The sequence below is a fragment of the Kogia breviceps genome, chromosome 7 (genome assembly GCF_026419965.1).
Source record: "Kogia breviceps isolate mKogBre1 chromosome 7, mKogBre1 haplotype 1, whole genome shotgun sequence".
NCBI lineage: Eukaryota > Metazoa > Chordata > Mammalia > Artiodactyla > Physeteridae > Kogia > Kogia breviceps.
In genome coordinates this window covers 80,174,841-80,197,102 of record NC_081316.1, presented here as the reverse complement: position 1 = coordinate 80,197,102, position 22,262 = coordinate 80,174,841, and the positions used below count along the sequence as shown (strand labels likewise).

General features: G+C 41.6%; 1 protein-coding gene and 1 non-coding gene across 7 annotated transcripts in view; one reads left to right on the top strand and one right to left on the bottom strand.

Annotated features, from left to right (window-relative positions):
• STIM1 (stromal interaction molecule 1) overlaps positions 1-22,262 on the top strand; it is a 220,023-nt gene that overhangs the window by 65,994 nt on the left and 131,767 nt on the right. The gene's annotated exons all lie outside the window — the stretch shown is intronic.
• Positions 4,129-4,258, bottom strand: LOC131760689 (small nucleolar RNA SNORA11). Its single transcript, XR_009336793.1, has one exon. It is a non-coding gene; the product is annotated as a small nucleolar RNA SNORA11 (small nucleolar RNA).

The window sequence follows — 22,262 nt, the reverse complement described above, 5'->3', positions numbered from 1 at the left end:
TGTTGTGCCTCTTTTGCAAGTGACAGAAATACAGGTTAGACTGACTTATGAGAGGTGCTTATGACTGAAGTAACTAAACAGCCTAGAAAGAGATTTACCTTTAGACACAGCAAGATCCAGCGACTTGAATCATGTCATTTGGACCTAATCTCTCTCCTCTTGGCTCGCTTTTCTTTGTTTTGGTGTTAGGCAGCCTCCACCCATGTAGTGGCAAAGTTAGTTGTCAGCTTTGGGTGTGTAATCTACCAGCTAAGCAACCACTATTGGAAAGATAATACCTCTTTCCTGATGGTGCTGGCAGTCGTGGGTATGATTTTGGCTTGGGTCATTTGCCCACCCTAAAGTATCACTGTGACTGGAAGAATGCTGGACTTTCATTGGCCAACAATTATATTCTACTCATGGAATGCAGGCATCATGGTCAGCTACCCTGGAATCATGTGGACCGAGAGCAGGGGAGGGATGGTTCCCTCAGGGAAGATCAAGGTACATGTACTTAAGGAGGGCTTGGGAGGTGGCGAGATTGTTATGTTAAATCAGCAAAATTCATAGATGTCTGCTACATAATTGAGCCATTTTAATTTCTTTTTTTAAAAGTGTGCTTCCAGTATTTAAAACTCAACAAAGTAGAGCTGCTCTGCTTGAAGTAGTAGATATTGCCAAGGAACCTGAGTGGGAGGAGAGATCTGCAGAGCATAATTTGAAAACTGCTAGACAGTTTGTCCAATAAATATTTGTTTGAGGTGTGCTAGTCACTGAATCCTTTCTTCCTGCCTTCTGGCTTTATGTAGAAGAGATTGTATTTTCCTTCCAATCTGGGACAGTGAGGTAAGTAGCAGAGCCAGCTATTGCCTGGGGTTGAAGATGCCAAGGACCTTGCTTAGCCTGAACACCAAATTGCTTTTTTTTTTTTTTTTGTAAAGTCATGAGCCTTCCAAATTTAAATAGGGACTCCTAGAGAACATGAAGAAGTGACTTTACAATGTACTGGTTGATGTGAATGATGAAATATATTTGTATCCTAAGCATTTTGCAAGGGCTCAGTATGCTAGAATGTATAACGCCATGAGCTGGATTCTGTATTGTAAATTGAGTGAGGGTGAAAGCAGCCCTCATACATCAACCAGCTGCATAAGGCAGCCAACAGCTGTCTTTGTTTTTCTATTTTTGTTTTTTTTAATGTGATAAAATTCACATAACATAAAATTTGCCATTTTAAAATATACAATTCAGTGGTTTCTAACAATTTTGTGCAACATCTCCACTAATTCCAGAATATTTTCATCACCCCCAAAAGGAACCTTGTTACCCATTAAGCAGTCGCTCCCTATTCTCTAGTCCCTGACGACCACTAATCTACTTTCCATCTCTGTGGATTTGCCTATTCTAGACATTTCATATAAATGGAATCATGTCTGGCTTCTTTCACTTAGTGTAATGTTAACATATATTTATCTAATTACTTTCTCATGATACTTTTTAGAATTATCCCACAGACCTATCCTCAAATGTATAATTGGGATGCACATACTCAACAGTTGGAGTAGCACCCACATCAAATCCTTGACCTGTCACATAAGCGCTATCATAGTGGAGAAGGCCAAGTGGAAGCTTTTGAAACTGTTGCATTTTCCTCTGGCCAAGATTGTGAATCAAAACTAATATCGTATTCTGTGAGGGATGGTGGAAATAGTGCTATCCTTAAGTATCTTAAGAATGCAGGGGTGGTTGTCCCTATTATGTCTACATTTAATTCACTAGTCTGCCCTCTTCTGTGAAACTGGATGGATTCTGGAGAACGTAGACCTCAGCAAGTTTAATTTAGTAGCCCCAATTATGGATACTGTGATGGATATGGTATCTTTGCTAGAGCAAATTAATAATGGTATGTGGGCATTGGTTTGGTGAATGTGTTCTTTTCTGTCTCAATCAGAAAAAAAGGCCAAAAACAGTTTGCATTCTTGTGGAACAGATATCATTACACCTCCATAGTTTTGCCGAGGGCTATATAAACACTTCCACTCTTCTACTCTTTGTCATAATATAGTCAGAAGAGACTTGGACCATCTGGCCATCCCATAGAACATCACTTTGATCTGTTACGTTGATGACATCATGCTAATCAGACAGCATGAACAAGAGGAGGTTAGCACATGGAGGCCTTGGTAAGATACATGTGCTCCACAGTGGGTACTGCCACATTCTTTGCCAAAGTAAGTGTATTTGTTTTTAAATATGGCCACAAATTGTTTGATACCCCTCCCATCAAGAGGTGGAACCTAATCCCCCTCCCTTTGACTCAGCTAGACCCTAGTAACTCAATTCTAACAAATAGAATAAAATGAAAGTGATGGTATATGACTTCAGCGACTAGGTCATAAAAGGTACTACTGTTTTTCTGTCTCACTGTCTCTTGGATCACTCACTCTGTTGGAAGCCCGCCTACATACTGTGAGGACACTCAAGCAGGCTATGGAACAGCCCACATGGAGAAGAACTGAGGCTTCCTGACCCACCCAGCACTGACTTGCTAGGAGTGTGAGTGAGCCATCTTGGAAGCAGATCCTCCAGCCCCAGTCAGGTCTCCAGTGGCCCTAGCCCTTTATGAACCTTATGCGAGATCTGAGCCAGAACCAGTCAGTTAAGCCACTCTTTGTCCCTGACCCTCAGAAACTGTGTGTGATAATAAATGTGTATTGTTTTAAGCAACTTAGTTTTAGGGTAGTTATTATACAACAAGCGATACTAATACACAATCCCACAAGCTGTGTGTGTGTACTAGTTTTTTGACATCCTTTTCAACATCTAATATTTCCCTGTTTTTGTCATTTTAGCCATTCTGGTTGGTGTATAGTGTTCTCACACTGTGGTTTTAATTTGTGATTCCCCAGTGACTATGAAGTAGAGCATCTTTTCATTCATATATATCTATATACATGTATATAGATATATACAAATACTGTCTGTATATACATACACACACATACATACGCACACATACATATACACACATACACACACATAGTCTGGATTTATTATTTTGTAAAGTGTTCAAGTTTTTTGCCTACTGTTCTTTGGGTTGCTTGCCATTTTCTAGTTGGTTTGTAGGAGTTCATGTATCCTGGATCCAAGTCCTTTATCTTATATGTGTTGTGAATATCTTTTCTCAGTTTATCAACTTTTTCCTTCATATTTAGGTCTTTTGATGTCCTGTTCAAGAAGACTTTGCCTACTCCAAGATCATGAATATGTTCTCCTATTTCCTCATTTAAAAGCTTTATTGTTTTACCTTTCATTTTAGATCTGCTGTCCATTTGAAATTAATTTTTTGTGATGGTGTGAGGTAGTGAGTCAAGGTATAATTTCCCCCCCATATGGATATCCATTTGATCTAATACTACTTATTGAAAAGGTCATTCTTTCCCTTCTGTACTGTAGTGTCACCTTTGTTATAAGTCAGGTGACTGTTATGTGTGGCTGTGTTTCTGGACTCCATTCTATTCTATTGGCTATTTTTGTATCCTTGCAATTGATACCACACTGTCTTAATTATTATTACAATAGGTTTTTATTTTGATAAATTGTTAAATTTTTGGCTGCATTAGGTCTTTGTTGCTGCGTGCAGGCTTTCTCTAGTTGCAGCGAGTGGGGGCTACTCTTTGTTGCGGTGCGTGGGCTTCTCATTGTGGTGCGTGGGCTTTTCATTTCACCCTTAGGGTTCACTTTAATGAAGTAAAGAGTGTTGCACATTCTATGGGTTTGCACAAAAGTATGATGACATATATCCATCATTATAACGTCATTCAAAGTATTTCCACTGCTCATAAAAACTTCCATACTCTGTGTATTCATCTTCTCTCTCCCCTGGCACACGTGGCAACCATTGATCTTTTTATTGTCTCCATAGTTTTGCCTTTTCCAGAATGGCATATAGCTGGAATCCATTTTTCTTTTTCTTTTTTTTCCTTGAGAAGAGAGGTTCAAAGCCTTTATGTCTATAGGACCACTCATGGCCCACACATGTGTGGACTGGACAGGCTCTAGGTGGCAAACTCCCCACATAAATACTGTAGCTTTTCTACCAGTATTGAGCTCTGACCCAGCAGCCATGTGGAGGTGCAGGGGGACATGTGTCAGGTATTTGTTGATAGGAAGGCCACAAGTTTTATGTTCCTTGTCACAATGTACCCAGATTCCTGTTGGGTGTGTTGTAAACAGAGGAACCATTTCTTCAGGCCCCCTGCTCTGAGCACACCCCATATAGGGGATATTTCTTTTTTTGTACATTTTTCCTTCAGTGGCCCTTAAAAAGCAGTTCCTTTTGTACTTCAGTATTTAACAGAATGTAGCAAATACATTTAACTGGCACATGAAGGGAAACTTACATTCTACAGTCTAGCAATCTCCCGAGCTCCATAGTTTGTAATTTTTATTTTTTTGTTTTTTAAAATTTACGTGTTTTATAGTTTATTATTCTTATTTTAAAATTAATTAATTAATTTTTGGCTACGTTGTGTCTTCGTTGCTGCACGTGGGCTTTCTCTAGTTGCGGTGAGCAGGGGCTACTCTTCGTTGCGGTGCGCAGGCTTCTCATCGCAGTGGCTTCTCTCGTTGCAGAGCACGGGCTCTAGGCGTGCGGGCTTCTGTAGTTGTGGCACACGGGCTTCAGTAGTTGTGGCTCATAGGCTATAGTGCACAGGCTTAGTAGTTGTGGTGCACGGGCTTAGTTGCTCCACAGCATGTGGGATGTTCCCGGACCAGGACTCGAACCTGTGTTGCCTGCATTGGCAGGCGGATTCTTAACCACTGTGCCACCAGAGAAGCCCTATTTGTTTTAATCTTAAGAAATATTTTGTATATATTGTTCAAATCACGTTTGCTGGCAAATGAATGCAGTTTACAAAATATTGCTTTTCATGTCCTATTTAATCCCATTTTTCACTGCAGTAAGAAGGAAATAGTGTTTCACCAGTGATATGTGCCTTTTATTTTTCACTATTAAGCAGGAAACCTATAAAGAGACTTCTTAACTGGATTGAATATCTTCAAACTTCAAACATTGCAGAAAATTTGTAGAGTTTTATCTTTAGATTTAATTTTTAGATGTATTTTAAATCATGATAGCTTTATTTCATCATTATTAAATACAAGCATTGGCAAACTACACTTGCTTCTACAAATAAATCCATATATATTTTTTTTTCTATATTATCTGTGGCTACCTTTGCACTAATGGCAGAGTTATTTAGTTACAATAGAATAGAGGATGTTTGGCCTGTGAGCCCGAAATATTTGCTGTCTGGCCCTTTATAGAAAATGTTTGCTGACCCCTGATTTAGTGTAATATATCAAGACACAGTATACACTAAGGATGAAGTTCACTGTTAATGAGAAATGTAAATCCATCTTTCCAGAAGTTTTTTTTGATAGTTTTCAATCTTTTTGACCAACTTATTATTTTGTTGTTGTTGTTGTTGTTGTTGTTGTTGTTTTGCAGGACGCGGGCCTCTCACTGTTGTGGCCTCTCCCGTTGTGGAGCACAGGCTCCGGACACGCAGGCTCAGTGGCCATGGCTCACGGGCCCAGCCGCTCCACGGCATGTGGGATCTTCCCGGACCGGGGCACGAACCCGTGTCCCCTGCATTGGCAGGTGGACTCTCAACCACTGCGCCACCAGGGAAGCCCAGTATTTCTCTTTTTGAAGGTTTAGATTTTGTTGGTACACTGAGAATATTTATCTCTTCAAGCAGAATCTCTTAACCAAGTTCACGAGGCTGATATATAAAAACCTCAAGAATGCCTCTGTTAGTATGACTAGTGCTTTTTTGCCTTTGGGTGGCAATGTGGAACACCAAATCCTAATCAGAAAGGTTATGATGAGCATGAAATTTGAATTAGGGCCATTAGTTTGATGAATCCAGTGTTTTGTGTATAATACCAAAGTAGCTAAAATGAATATTTATTACCTTTTCCTGTATTTAAAAATTTCTCCACTTAAAATGCCAGACATCTACTTTCAACCTCTTTTGCAGCTTGCCATAGGTTCTTTTGGTCTGATCCGCTTTTGGACTTTGACTCTGAAGAGCTGGTGATGCAGGCAAGCAGGGACTGCAGTGGTGGTGGGGCATGTAGCAAGATTGAGTTCCCAGAGCAGCAGTGGTAGTCGTATTGCAGTGGCTGGATCACAGTGGCTGGGGATAGTGGAGGTTGGCAGTGGAAGCAGAGATGTCCTGACCAGACTAGTTCTACTGCCAGATTTTAGGTGTTGTTCTTGACATCCATCCTTGGGTTTTGCAATTCTCCAGGTGAGTCTGAGATGCTCTTAAAATAAGGTGTTTTTTTTTTTTTTTTTTTCTGCTTAGACTATCTAGAATCAGTTTTAGTTGCTGAACTTACAAACTAAGTTATTCTTGAGACTAAGGACTCTAGCTGATACTGACGCTACAGTAGCCTGATGCATTCGTCTCACGGTAGGGATGGAAAGGTCGTGGGAATTCAGCTGGAATGTTTGAAGTTCATTGGCTCCCTCTCTTTTGAGAGTGTTAGGGTCACTGTATTCCCAGGGCCTAGAATTGTGCCTGGTATATAGTAGGTGCTCAGTAAACCTCTGTGGAATGAATGAGTGATGGGTTCATTCTGCCAATGAACCCAATTGTATGTCTGCCAATATGTGTATCTGTGATTGCTTTTTCTCAGCTTCTGGGGCTGTCCAAAACTTCCGGATGAAGTACAGATTTTTTTCTTTAGGTGTGTTAATACATATGTAATCCTATATAACAGTTACATTTTATTGGTTTGGGAACTGTTTTTTTTTTTTTAATGTATTTATTTACTTATTTATTTTTGGCTGAGTTGGGTCTTTGTTGCTGGGTGCGGGCTTTCTCTAGTTGCGGCAAGCAGAGGCTACTCTTTGTTGAGGTGCGTGGGCTTCTCATTGCGGTGGCTTCTCCCGTTGCGGAGCACAGGCTCTAGGCATGCGGGCTTCAGTAGTTGTGGCTCGTGGGCTCTAGAGCACAGACTCGATAGTTGTGGTGCATGGGCTCATTTGCTCCGTGGCATGTGGGATCCTCCCGGACCAGGGCTTGAACCTGTGTCCCCTGCATTGGCAGGCGGACTCTCAACCACTGCGCCAGCAGGGAAGCCCTGGGAACTCTTTTGTCTTTTAAACTCATTTGGCTTATCTGTGTTCTGTGGGCATTTTAGTTTAGCCCTGGGGTGTATGATTGTCTGTAATTTTTTTTTTTTTTTTTTTTTTTTTTTTGTGTGTGTGTGTGTAGAGGGGCACTTCACAGAGCCCCAAAGTGCTGACAAGGACTTAAATCCCTTCCTGGTGTCAGAGCTTTCCTGGCATTCTGGAAGCCATCACTTCTTGAGTCTTCCTCATGAGGCTTGTTGGTGGAATAAAGAAAAGACCATACACCCACAGACAGTTCCATACGCGCGTGCACACGCATGTGCATGCACACACACACACACACACACACACAGAGAACTGTATTTAAATCTAATAACTTTATGACTTTATGTAGTTAAGTTTCCTACAGATGTCCTGTTTTTCCCCTGATGGTGATGCTGAGATTGGGAAAGACAGAAAATACAGGCCCCTTATCTCCTCTTTTCTTTTTCCTCTGTTCCAGGTCTTCCCTTTAAGAAACTGTATGGGAACTGGCAATTTACACCCATATTCTGGTCATTTGCTTATATTTACTGAGCCCCTTCCTGGGTGCCATAGGATGATGGCCTTCTGAGGCTGGAGGTGCTGGGATTTGAGAGGTCGAGGTGGCTTGTTCCCAGTTCCTTATGTTCCTTGCCTCTCTTCCTCGTGGAGTGGCTGAGGCTGGTGGCAGAGGGCAGTATACTGGAGATCCCTCTGTCTCCATCTCTAGAACACAGTGTTTTAGACTTCTTGTTCTCATAAATCAGGGCTGGGACTTTGAGATGAAGATTCGTGAACAAGCTCATCAAGAGGTAGGATCATCTGGCCTTCCCTTCTTGAGTTTCAGATAAAGAATCAAGCCTAGAGGGTAGTGACTCGTCCATGGTGATGCAGTTGGTCAGGGCTAGAGTGAGTATCTAAATATATTTCCAAGGGCAAACTGAAATCCTATAAACGCTGAGCCCCATCTGAGGCCTCCTGTAACATAAAGCGAGCACGGTTGGCGAGGGTGAGGGATTTATTCTGTAGTTTCCTTCCTTGCATCTTATGAAGAGTCAACACCTTACTTCTGGTTGCTCTAGTTTGCTATCATGCTTCATTGTTTAGAGTGGACCCCAGTCTGCAGTCTTTGGTCTGGAACACAGCCCGGTTCTAAATTGCCTGTCTTGGGCCATGGGTTACCAAGTTTACAGACAACAGTCCTGTGCCTCTGTAGACACGTGACGAAGCTATTAATAGATCTGAAGTTCTGGGAGAGTCTCAGCTCTTCTCCCACTTCCCCACTCCCAGCAGCCTGCCTGCTGGTAATTTCCTCAGTGCTCAGATAGCTAGACACAGAATGGAAACAGGGCAGTGTGCCCATCCCCTTTTAGGTGGTAAGACAGGCCCAAGTCTGTATGAGTAACCTCTGGCCTTGTGGGTCTCTGTGCTGTATCAGGTCAAATGAAAGTGCTTAGCATTTAGGAGGAAATAATAGCCCTGTGCCCTAGGTGGGATTTTTTTTTTTTAATAAACCTATGTTGGACCCTCACTATATGAAAGACACTGAACTAGGCCCTTTGAATGTGTTATCTCAACCTTCTTTACAACCTTGTGAGATAGGTATTATTCTTATTTTATAGAGATTATTAAAACTCAGAAAGATTGACTAAGTAACCTACTGTCACACTGCTAAACAACACTTGAATCCAGGCCCTCTGATCTTGTTTTCCCTAAATGACAGCTTCCCTATTTACAACTTTCTTTAATAAAATTGGGCTAGGGTAATTTGGACAAATTATCATTGGGGGCACCTGTGTTATTGAATGATTCCACATAGCTCAGAGAAATGGGGGTGAACCTGAAGGGAGGGGAAGAAGGCCTATCAGTCAGTGGGCAATCAAAGGGAACTCAGTGGATGGCTATAGCAGGATGGTACCTTTCATAGGCCTGTGTGCCATTAGTGAACTCAAGTCAGATAGTGGCTGTCATGCAGGCTAATAAACCATATTACTTAGCATGGCATTCAAGGCACTCAGAGGTGGGGTTTCTGCTTCATAACGCCTATTCTGTCTCTTCTTACTTCGTGTCACACAGACTGTTCTTTGTTCTATTGTTCATCAAATCTGCTGTCATCTTCCATGCATGGGCATTTGTAGGCTCTATTAAGATTTGAATCAAAAAGTAACCATTGGGCTTCCCTGGTGGCGCAGTGGTTGAGAGTCCGCCTGCCGATGCAGGGGACGCGGGTTCGTGCCCCGGTCTGGGAAGATCCCACACGCTGCGGAGCAGCTGGGCCCGTGAGCCATGGCCGCTGGGCCTGCGCGTCCAGAGCCTGTGCTCCGCAACGGGAGAGGCCACAGAAGTGAGAGGCCCGCGTACCGCAAAAAAAAAAAAAAAAAAAAAAGAAGTAACCATTGACAGCTTAGGGCTGAGCAGACAGTTTTGAATCCCCAGTCACTCCAGAGCCATTTTGGACTGGAGCTCTCTCATTCCTTCATTCCTTCACTCATGTATTCAGTTATTCTAACATATTGGGCACTCCCTCTGTGCCAGGTACTGTACTAGGCCCTGGGAATCAGTATAATGAACAAGACAGATATGGTTCCTGCTCTCCTAGAGCTTACAGTGTAGCAGGGAAGGCAAAAATAAAACAGATAATCACAATGAAGTCTGATGACTTATGAGGTGGAAATAAGGGATGTGATGAGAGGGTACTTATGGCTGGGCAACTTAATATTGTTTAGGGTGTCAGGAAAGACCTCAACACTACCTTAATAGATGACATTTAAGTTGAGACCTGAGAATTGAGAAAAAATAGCTAAGTGAATTGGGTTAAGAAAGGTAAATTCTAGGCAGTGGATAGAGTAAATGCAGAGGCCTAAAGTCCAGGTGATAGGGATAAGGCCACGTCCATGTTGGTTCATTGATTAAGCAACCATTTACAGCCAGTGGGTTATGTCATGCACTGTGCTAGGGTCTGGGGACATACAAAACAATCAGACATGGTCCCTACCTGCCCTGGAGATGCTCAGTTAGGAGCAGTGGCTTTACTGCTTGGTAACCAGGGTGCTAAAGTCATCCTAGGTGTTGGATCCAATCTCCTGGCTCCCATGTGACAAGACTTAACACCTTCAGAGACACTGCCTGCCCTTGCGTATTTGGCCCACCTGTCAAGCAGAGACGATGTGGACCACAGCTGGAAACTTGTAGCATTTGCTTTCATCCCTGGCTTCACACTCTCCAGATCCTTGGTTGGTGGGGTTCATCTACAGACTTGAGGTTGATGGAGGTCAAGAAATTGGCTTTTACCTCAGCAGGAGCATAGAAGAGGCTTTCCGACTAAGATGGAGTTGCCATGGTTGTCAGAGCTGTGTCCCTGGTGCCTCATATTTGTTAGTTGGATTGATTGTGTGGTCTCCAACCCATCCATTGTCTTGAATACACCTATGGTGGTATTTTAGCTCTGTTTTTCTGAGTTCTGGTGCTGCTTATAATAGAAGGCTCAGTGGCTGGCTGCCTTGGACTGTGCAATTGCCTAACTCCAGGGTGTGCTGTTCACATAGACTGTGTTGTGAATGGGGCCACCCCTCCCTAACTGTGCAAAAGTGCATCCTTGTGGCTCTGGTTAAAGGGAAAGGAAGTTATTTAAACACTGACTGTGTGCCTCAGGCTAGTGGTTTATATTCTTTACTTCATTTAGTAATCTCAACAATGCTCTGAGGTAAATACTATTATTATGCTTATTTACAGATGAGGAGACTGAAGGTTTGGTGAAGCTAGTGAGTAAGTGCCTTGGGATTAGAGCTCGGGTCTGACTGAAGTTCATGCTTCTCTCCCACTCCCAGCTGTTTCCCAATGTGGTCACAGACTTCAGGTCTTGTGTGTCATCTTGTTTCCATGGCTTCCTTGGCCTTGTGTATTTTGACTTATCTGCCTGGCCACCCTGTGTCAGTAACCTAAGGATTCTCAGCATGGCTGAGGCTCAGGAATGTGTCCTGCTTGGGAGATACTCTAGAGTCATTTTTTTTTCGATCTAAAATTATTTTTGTGTTTAGCAGGAGGCAACAAATAACTGTATGTAGCTAAAGTCATTTTAAAGGGTAAGTCAGCTCTGGATTTGCTGGGCTGCCTTTCTCACTGCAGCTCCCACAGCATTCTCAGTAGGATAGAAGCTGGTGATGGCTCACTGGAGATGAGTTTGGGTGAAAAAGGCATTGGATCTGGGCTTGGCTGATGAGATGAGATTCCCTCAGCCTTTCTATGTTGCATGGCTGCTAGGGTTGGTTGGATCTTTGCAAATTAGTACTTAATTTTCCTTTTCCAGGGACCTGTGGTTCTTGTTTCTCCCTTTTAGGAGAGGACCTGCCTCTTCAACTGGGGATTCTGGAGCTACTATCCTTAGCGTGGGGAGGGTTTTTCCTTCCTGGAGTTTTCAGGGGTGTGTTCGGTGTGGGAGAGGGCTGTGTCAGGCAGAGTCTGGGGGAAGGCGGGAGGAGAGGTGGGGTGTGTATTCACTGCCTCACCTGCTTTTCAGTACTCTTTCTTCCCTTCCTTTCCCTTGGCAGTTTTGCAGTCCCATTTGAGAAGTAGGATCTAAATAACAGAAGGCCTCTGCACTCAGCTAGCTTGTGCTCCAGCTACCCCAGACTGCTTGCAGGTCCTGAAACATGAAAGGCTATTTCATATCTCAGGTCTTCATACATTCTGTTCCCTCTGTCCTTTCCATCCCTAGAGAAGAGGGGAAGATGTCCTTTCCATATTCTCTGCCCCATGGATACCTCCTCATCCTTTCAAGACTCAGATTAGATGTTACCTTTTTAGTGACATTGCCTTTGATCCCTTCTTTCTATGGAGGTAGGCACTCTGTACAGGCCTTTGTTGTACCATGTTTACTCACTTAACTCTGCTTCACTGTCCACATCTTGAGCCCCTTAAGAGCAAGAGACTGAGTCGGTTTAATCTTTCTTTAGCAGGCACAGGACCTGAAGGAGACTAGAATATCAAGAAATTTGAACTGAACTACACTGATGCCTGAACTAGATGGTTGTACAACTACCTTGTGTACCTCCATAAACTAAAAAAGGATTCTCTTGCATAATTCACTGTATTGTGTTATCTTCTAGGTCCCATAGTCCTTCAAACATGCATGGCGATAGCTGACTTCCAGAGAGAACAGTGTCGTGCTCTACAGATGTTATCTTTGCCTGCTTTGCCCTTCACCTCACAGTGCTCTTCTAGGCCCCTGGGCCTGATCCAGGAATGAATAGGGAGGAAATGCCAGAAATGAGCCATGCTTGGTATCCTGAATCCTTAATTTGCAGGTTTGGTCCTGTGGGGCAGTGCAAGGTGAGAAAATAGAAATGAACCCGTTCCCTGTAATAGAAGCTGAATTGGTCACCTCCAAATTATGACTGCCATCATTGTTGCTGCAGCAGCCATAGCCATGAAGTACTCCCCTTACTGTATTCTGGGTCTAAGACAATCAGTTCTTCTAAATTAGCTCACTTGGCTCACCCTGAGTTTCTCACAGGACTGAGATCCTGAAACAAGTCCTATTACACTTGTTTTTCTACCATCGTCGGGCCACAGACTGTGAGATCGTTTATTCTTATCCCTTCATTTTTATAGGGGAGGAAACTGAAGTTCACAGTGCCATGGGACTAGCTCATGGTCATGTGACTAGTAAGTGTCAGCTGAGGCTAGACACTGGTCTTCCAGCTCCCTGCAGAGTGGTCTCTTCACTATGCCTTGTTGCCTCTGATATCAGTTTCCTCTTTCTATTTGTAATTCCTGTAGATTGTGAACTTGGTGAGGGTGAGGGAGCCAGGAAACTTGATATCTTTTCCTTCTGTCACCCCCTCCTCCTGCCTAGGCTGGGCAGAGAAGACGTTCAGGGAAGACCTGGTGAAGGACTGAATAGAACCTAAGTTGGCCCAGGAAGATCTCATGAGCTAAGCCAGAGGAAGACTAAAGAAAACAGATCCCTCCCAGTTTCACTGGAACATCTTTGATTTTGGTGATGATTCCTGTGGTTTGGCTTTGCTAGTGTTAAACACAACCTTGGCTGGAGCGTGGACGAGGTGTGGTTTGTGATACTGGTATTTTATCTGGTGAAAGCCAGATCTGTAATGAAACTTCTGGAAAAATACCACATCTCAGCTAACTGAAGATCCCTTTGGGTTTTCAGACCCCTCCCTTGCTCTCCAGCAGCAATCACAGGACATAGAGATTGGGCACATCATTGCTAACTCCATTACAAATAGATAACATTTCAGTGCTTACTATGATTTCTGGAACTATTTTAGGTATTTCAAAATTCTTTTAATCCTCACAATCCTCCATGAGTAGTTACTATAATTTTTTTTAAACCTTTCAAATCGATTTTATTGAGATGTAATTTACATATAGTAAAATGCACTCATTTTAAGTGTTCAGTTTGAGTTTTGACAAACATATACACCTCTGTAACCTCTCCCCTGCAATCTCTCCCCTGCAATCAAGGTATAGAACATTTCCATCAGTGGGTACTATTATTATCTTCATTCTACAGGGAGAACACTGAGGTACAGAGGAATTAAGTGATTTGTTCAAGGTCTCATGGCTAGTAAGTGATAGAATCAGGATTTGAACCCAGGCTGTCTGACTCCAGAGCCCATGTTCTTAACTACTGTGCTATTCTGCCTTCCGTCTCTTCTTTTATGGTCCAGCCATTGCCTGTCTTGCCCTGGTGGACAAGTGCATTAAAGAGTAAGATGACATAAGCTTAAAAGTCTATGCACTGGGCTTCCCTGGTGGCGCAGTGGTTGAGAGTCCGCCTGCTGATGCAGGGGACACAAGTTCGTGCCCCGGTCCACGAAGATCCCACATGCTGCGGAGTGGCTAGGCCCGTGAGCCATGGCCACCGAGCCTGCGTGTCCGGAGCCTGTGTTCTGCAACGGGAGAGGCCACAACAGTGAGAGGCCCGTGTACCGCCGCCCCCCCCCCCCCCCCCCCGCTGCCAAAACGTGTATGCACTAAAGGCGTCTTGAGGAGCAAGAGGCCCAGAGGTAGGCGGTGGAGAGGGATGAAACAGCTATCAGTACTCCTAGAATCTCAGGACCAAAGTAGGCAGAACTACTTGCCTTATGCCCAGCCTTTGCCTCTCCAGGCTTGTGAAGAATGGGGTGGACTAGGGAGCCTGCTAACAGGGTATAATGTAGTGTCTGAAAAAGGGACTGGCTCCTAGGCTCACAGAACAAGATATAGAAATATAGGTAATAGGACACGATAGTCTCATATGCTCTGAGACTGCTTTCTGGTAGGCTGTAGCCAGTTCTGGGCTAGGCACTATAAGGGCAACATGGACAGGCCAGAGCATATGTAAAGGAGGCAAGATGGAGGTGGGCCTTGAAATCTAGTGCTTTGGAGAGGAGTTGAAGGAGCCAGGTTTGGAAGCCCTGAAGAGAAAATGTAATCATTGTCTTCCTATCCTTGAAAGGCTGTTCTTTGGAAGAGAAAATCAACTTGTTTTTCTGTGTGGCTTCAGAAGGCATAATTAGAGCCCTATGGGTGGGCCAGTATAGCATATTTTGGAAAAATTAAAGTGCAGTGGATATGAAATGCCTCATTAGCTTGTCATTTGTTTGAAGTACAAATAAGGTCAGATGTCTTTCCAGTATTAAGATTAATCTCTTGAATGACTATAAAATTATCAGGAAATATAGTATGTTTCTCTTGGGGTTTTTCCTCCTTCCTCTTTCTCTTTGTGAAGTATTAAGAACTCTAAGGGGTCAGGCTTAGTTCCAAATAGAGGGCTAGAGAATCTTATTGGTCTGGTTACAGGCCCCATATTTTAGCTTCTGTTGATGATAACACAGCGTGGCTTTTAAAAAGACTACTCACAGTATGTTGTTTCCTTATTTAGTGTAGCTGTGAGGACTTGGTTCTGCACAAGTGACAGTGGTTCTTTGAGGGAGGATGATATAGTGCTCCTCGAATGTCACACTTGGCCTAGGCTTTACTGTGTTTAACCTCTCCAAGTCATGTCTATATATGCTCATCCACTGGAGAAGGGAACCTCTTCAATCTCTAGTTGGCTGGGTCTAGAAGTGTTTGCATAGCCAGCATTCTTCCATGATCATTTTGGTTATGGTATTGAGGTTAGAACACCCATTCATACTTTCTCTTTTCTCAGTGTGAGTGCTTACAGTAGGCTCTTACTGTCCCTTCCTACCTTTAACTTGACTTAAAATCTCAAGTCAGTCCGAGAAATTCTAATAGTATAGAACCTCAAAAGAAAGGTGGTCAAGGTTTCAGTCTTTGGTCCAGGGAGAACTTTGGACCCTGTGTATATTTGCATTCATTTTCCCCAGTTTAACAAACCAAGGAGTATTGGGAACAGTCTTTGCCAAGTCACAGAAGATCATGTTGTATCCTTTTCCCCAGAGATAATGTGTGCCTGCTTGCTTTATATTTATATAATTAAAGGGGGGTTAAAAAACCCCTTAAGAACAATAGTCTGCACCAAGATGGCTTGATGTTTCTAAGAGAGAGAGGGGCTGACAACTTTTAAAATGGCAGTTTTTCTCTAACTAAAGTAGTTTGGATTGTTGTTTAACCTGATCCCCTGCTAATAAACAAGGATGATTTTCCAAACTACTGTAACTCCCTATCATTGGAGTGGGCCATGCAGAGATAGGAGTGCTTTGACTTTACAACTGTTAAACAGAGACTAGCTGCCTAGGACCACTGGGAGGAAATGCTGAATTTCTTAATAAGACCACCATCCAGAATGACTAAGGTTGGCATTAGAAGATGTGAGAAGGGGCGACTGGACCATGTCATCTGAACCTGGATCTTGAAACCCTTTCCTTCATTGAGGGACTGATTCTTTTTTTTTTTTTTTGTGGTACACGGGCCTCTCACTGTTGTGGCCTCTCCCGTTGCGGAGCACAGGCTCCGGACACGCAGGCGCAGTGGCCATGGCTCACGGGCCCAGCTGCTCCGCGGCATGTGGGATCTTCCCGGACTGGGGCATGAACCCGTATCCCCTGCATTGGCAGGCGGACTGTCAACCACTGTGCCACCAGGGAAGCCCTAGGGACTGATTCTTACTAAATATCTGTACTACTACCATACTAGCTTCTGGAAGGTACTGCTTTCCTTTTATGTTTGGGTCTAAGTTGGGTACAAGAGCTTTCTTTTTCCACTATCATGTAACTGGGTCCTACACAGAATGTTGTTGTTGTTGTTTGGTCTTGCTTGACTATTTTCCTTTATTTCTTTTTCTTTTTTTTGGAATTTTATTTTTTTATACAGCAGGTTCTTATTAGTTATCTATTTTATACACATCAATGTATACATGTCAATCCCAATCTCCCAATTCATCACCCCACCCCCACCCCCCTGCCACTTTCCCCCGTTGGTGTCCATACGTTTGTTCTCTACATCTGTATCTCTATTTCTGCCCTGCAAACTGGTTCATCTGTACCATTTTTCTAGGTTCCATATATATGCGTTAATATACAATATTTGTTTTTCTCTTTCTGACTTACTTCACTCTGTATGACAGTCTCTAGGTCCATCCCCATCTCTACAAATGACCCAACTTCGTTCTGTTTTATAGCTGGGTAATATTCCATTGTATATATGCACCACGTCTTCTTTATCCATTTGTCTGTCAACGGGCATTTAGGTTGCTTCCATGACCTGGCTATTGTAAATAGTGCTGCAATGAACATTGGGGTGCATGTGTCTTTTTGAATTATGGTTTTCTCTGGGTATATGCCCAGTAGTGGGATTGCTGGGTCATATGGTACTTCTATTTTTAGTTTTTTAAGGAACCTCCATACTGTTCTCCATAGTGGCTGAATCAATTTACATTCCCACCAACAGTGCAAGAGGGTTCCCTTTTCTCCACACCCTTTGCAGCATTTACTGTTTGTAGATTTTCTGATGATGCCCATTCTAACTGGTGTGAGGTGATACCTCATTGTAGTTTTGATTTGCATTTCTCTAATGATTAGTGATGTTGAGCATCTTTTCATGTGTTTGTTGGCCATCTGTATGTCTTCTTTGGAGAAATGTCTATTTAGATCTTCTGCCCATTTTCTGATTGGGTTGTTTGTTTTCTTAATATTGAGCTGCATGAGCTGTTTATATATTTTGGAGATTAATCCATTGTCCGTTGATTCATTTGCAAATATTTTCTCCCATTCTGAGGGCTGCCTTTTCGTCTTGTTTGTAGTTTCCTTTGCTTTGCAAAAGCTTTTAAGTTTCATTAGGTGCCATTTGTTTATTTTTGTTTTTATTTCCATTACTCTAGGAGGTGGATCAAAAAAAATCTTGCTGTGATTTATGTCAAAGAGTGTTCTGCCTGTGTTTTCCTCTAAGAGTTTTATAGTGTCCGGTCTTACATTTAGGTCTCTAATCCATGTTAAGTTTATTTTTGTGTATGGTGTTAGCGAGTGTTCTAATTTCATTCTTTTACATGTAGCTGTCCAGTTTTTCCAGCACCACTTATTGAAGAGACTGTCTTTTCTCCATTGTATATCCTTGCTTCCTTTGTCATAGATTAGTTGAACATAGGTGCGTGGGTTTATCTCTGGCTTTCTATCCTGTTTCATTTATCTATATTTCTGTTTTTTGTGCCAGTACCATACTGTCTTGATGACTGTCGTTTTGTAGTATAGTCTGAAGTCAGGGAGTCTGATCACTCCAGCTCCGTTTTTCTTTCTCAAGATTGCTTTAGCTATTTGGGGTCTTTTGTGTTTCCATACAAATAGTGAAATTTTTTGTTCTAGTTCTGTGAAAAATGCCATTGGTAGTTTGATAGGGATTGCATTGAATCTGTAGATTACTTTGGGTAGTATAGTCATTTTCACAATGTTGAGTCTTCCAATCCAAGAACATGGTATATCTCTCCATCTGTTTGTGTCATCTTTGATTTCTTTCATCAGTGTCATATAGTTTTGTTTTTTGTTTTTTTTTCTTATAGTTTTCTGAGTATTGGTCTTTTACCTCCTTAGGTAAGCTTATAGCTCAGTATTTTATTCTTTTTGTTGCAATGGTGAATGAAATTGTTTCCTTAATTTCTCTTTCTGTTCTTTTGTTGTTAGTGTATAGGAATGCAAGAGATTTCTGTGCATTGATTTTGTATCCTGCAACTTTACCAAATTCATTGATTAGCTCTAGTAGTTTTCTAGGGGCATCTTTAGGATTCTCTATGTATGGTATCATGTCATCTGCAAACAGTGACAGTTTTACTTCTTCTTTTCCAATTTGTATTCCTTTTATTTCTTTTTCTTCTCTGACTGCCATGGCTAGGACTTCCAAAACTATGTTGAAAAATAGTCGTGAGAATAGACAACCTGATCTTGTTCCTGATCTTAGAGGAAATGGTTTCAGTTTTTCACCATTGAGAATGATGTTTGCTGTGGGTCTGTCATATATGGCCTTTATTATGTTGAGGTAGATTCCCTCTATGCCCACTTTCTGGAGAGTTTTTATCATAAATGGGTGTTGAATTTTCTCAAAAGCTTTTTCTGCATCTATTGAGATGATCATATGGTTTTTCTTCTTCAATTTGTTAATATGATGTATCACATTGATTGATTTGCATATATTGAAGAATCTTTGCATCCCTGGGATAAATCCCACTTGATCATGGTGTATGATCCTTTTAATGTGTTCTTGGATTTGTTTGCTGGTATTTTGTTGAGGATTTTTACATCTATATTCATCAGTGATATTGGTCTGTAATTTTTTTTTTTTAAGTATCTTTGTCTGGTTTTGGTATCCAGGTCATGGTGGCCTCATACAATGAGTTTGGGAGTGTTCCTTCCTCTGCAAATTTTTGGTAGAGCTTGAGAAGGATGGGTGTTAGCTCTTCTCTAAATGTTTGATAGAATTCACCTGTGAAGCCATCTGGTCCTGGACTTTTGTTTGTTGGAAGATTTTAAATCAAGTTTCAATTTCATTACTTGTGATTGGTCTGTTCATATGTTCTTTTTTTTTTTTTTTTTTTTTTTTTTTTTTTTTTTTTTTTTTTTTTTTTTTTTTTTTTTTGCGGTATGTGGGCCTCTCACTGTTGTGGCCTCTCCCGTTGCGGGGCACAGGCTCCGGACGCGCAGGCCCAGCGGCCACGGCTCACGGGCCCAGCCGCTCCGCGGCACGTGGGATCCTCCCGGACCAGGGCACGAACCCGCGTTTCCTCCATCGGCAGGCGGATTCTCAACCACTGCGCCACCAGGGAAGCCTGTTCATATGTTCTATTTCTTCCTGGTTCAGTCTTGGAAGGTTATACCTTGCTAAGAATTTGTCCATTTCTTCCAGGTTGTCCATTTTATTGGCATAGAACTGCTTGTAGTAGTCTCTTATGATGCTTTGTACTTTTGCAGTGTCCATTGTAACTTCTCCTTTTTCATTTCTAAATTTATTGATTTGAATCTTCTCCCTCTTTTTCTTGAATCTGGCTGAAGGTTTATCAATTTTGTTTATCTTCTCAAAGAACCAGCTTTATTTTTTAATTTTTTTAATTTTTAACATCTTTATTTGAGTATAACTGTTTTACAATAGTGTGTTAGTTTCTCCTTTACAACAAAGTGAATCAGTTATACATATACATATGTTCCCATATCTCTTCCCTCTTGCGTCTCCCTCCCTCCCACCCTCCCTATCCTACCCCTCTAGGTGGTCACAAAGCACAGAGGTGAACTCCCTGTGCTATGCGGCAGCTTCCCACTAACTATCTAATTTACTTTTGGTAGTGTGTATATGTCCCCGCCACTCTCTCACATCGTCACAGCTTACCCTTCCCCCTCCCCATATCCTCAAGTCCATGCTCTAGTAGGTCTGTGTTTTATTCCAGTCCTACCACTAATCTCCTCATGACATTTTTTTTTCTTAGATTCCATATATATGTGTTAGCATATGGTATTTGTTTTTCTCCTTCTGACTTACTTCACTCTGTATGACAGACTCCAGGTCTATCCACCTCATTACAAATAACTCAGTTTCATTTCTTTTTATGGCTGAGTAATATTCCATTGTATATATTTGCCACATCTTCTTTATCCATTCATCCGATGATGGACACTTAGGTTGCTTCCATGTCCTGGCTATCATAAATAGAGCTGCAATAAACATTTTGGTACATGACTGTTTTTGAATAATGGTTTTCTCAGGGTATATGCCTAGTAGTGGGATTGCAGGGTCATATGGTAGTTCTATTTGTAGTTTTTTAAGGAACCTCCATACTGTTCTCCATAGTGGCTGTATCAATTTACATTCCCACCAGCAGTGCAAGAGGGTTCCCTTTTCTCCACACCCTCTCCAGCATTTATTGTTTCTAGAGTTTTTGATGATGGCCAATCTGACCGGTGTGAGATGATATCTCATTGTAGTTTTGATTTGCATTTCTCTAATGATTAATGATGTTGAGCATTCTTTCATGTGTTTGTTGGCAATCTGTATATCTTCTTTGGAGAAATGTCTATTTAGGTCTTCTGCCCATTTTTGGATTGGGTTGTTTGTTTTTTTGTTATTGAGATGCATGAGTTGCCTATAAATTTTGGAGATTAATCCTTTGTCAGTTGCTTCATTTGCAAATATTTTCTCCCATTCTGAGGGTTGTCTTTTGCTCTTGTTTATGGTATCCTTTGCTGTGCAAAAGCTTTTAAGTTTCGTTAGGTCCCATTTGTTTGTGTTTTTATTTCCATTTCTCTAGGAGGTGGGTCAAAAAGGATCTTGCTGTGATTTATGTCATAGAGTGTTCTGCCTATGTTTTCCTCTAAGAGTTTGATAGTGTCTGGCCTTACATTTAGGTCTTTAACCCATTTTGAGTTTATTTTTGTGTATGGTGTTAGGGAGTGTTGTAATTTCATACTTCTACAGGTAGCTGTCCAGTTTTCCCAGCACCACTTATTGAAGAGGCTGTCTTTTCTCCACTGTGTTTCCTTCCCTCCTTTATCAAAGATAAGGTGACCATATGTGTGTGGGTTTATCTCTGGGCTTTCTATCCTGTTCCATTGATCTATATTTCTGTTTTTGTGCCAGTACCATACTGTCTTGATTACTGTAGCTTTGTAGTAGAGTCTGAAGTCCAGGAGCCTGATTCCTCCAGCTCCATTTTTCTTTCTCAAGATTGCTTTGGCTGTTCGGGGTCTTTTGTGTTTCCATACAAATTGTGAAATTTTTTGTTCTAGTTCTGTAAAGAATGCCAGTGGTAATTTGATAGGGATTGCATTGAATCTGTAGATTGCTTTGGGTAATAGAATCATTTTCACAATGTTGATTCTTCCAATCCAAGAACATGGTATATCTCTCCACCTATTTGTATCATCTTTAATTTCTTTCATCAGTGTCTTATAGTTTTCTGCATACAAGTCTTTTGTCTCCTTAGGTAGGTTTATTCCTAGATATTTTATTCTTTTTGTTGCAATGGTAAATGGGAGTGTTTTCTTAATTTCACTCTCAGATTTTTCATCATTAATGTATAAGAATGCCAGAGATTTCTGTGCATTAATTTTGTATCCTGCTACTTTACCAAATTCATTGATTAGTTCTAGTAGTTTTCTGGTAGCATCCTTAGTATTCTCTATGTATAGTATCACATCATTTGCAAACAGTGACAGCTTTACTTCTTTTCCTATTTGGATTCCTTTTATATCTTTATTTTCTCTGATTGCTGTGGCTAGAACTTCCAAAACTAGGTTGAATAAGAGTGGTGAGAGTGGGCAACCTTGTCTTGTTCCTGATCTTAGTGGAAATGATTTCAGTTTTTCACCATTGAGAAAAATGCTGGCTGTAGGTTTGTCATATATGGCCTTTATTATGTTGAGGAAAGTTCCCTCTATGCCTACTGTCTGCAGGGTTTTTATCATAAATCGGTGTTGAATTTTGTCAAAAGCTTTTTCTGCATCTATTGAGATGATCATATGGTTTTTCTCCTTCAGTTTGTTGATATGGTGTATCACATTGATTGATTTGCATATATTGAAGAATCCTTGCATTCCTGGAATAAACCTCACTTGATCATGGTGTATGATCCTTTTAATGTGCTCTTGGATTCTGTTTGCTAGTATTTTGTTGAGGATGTTTGCATCTATGTTCATCAGTGATATTGGCCTGTAGTTTTCTTTCTTTG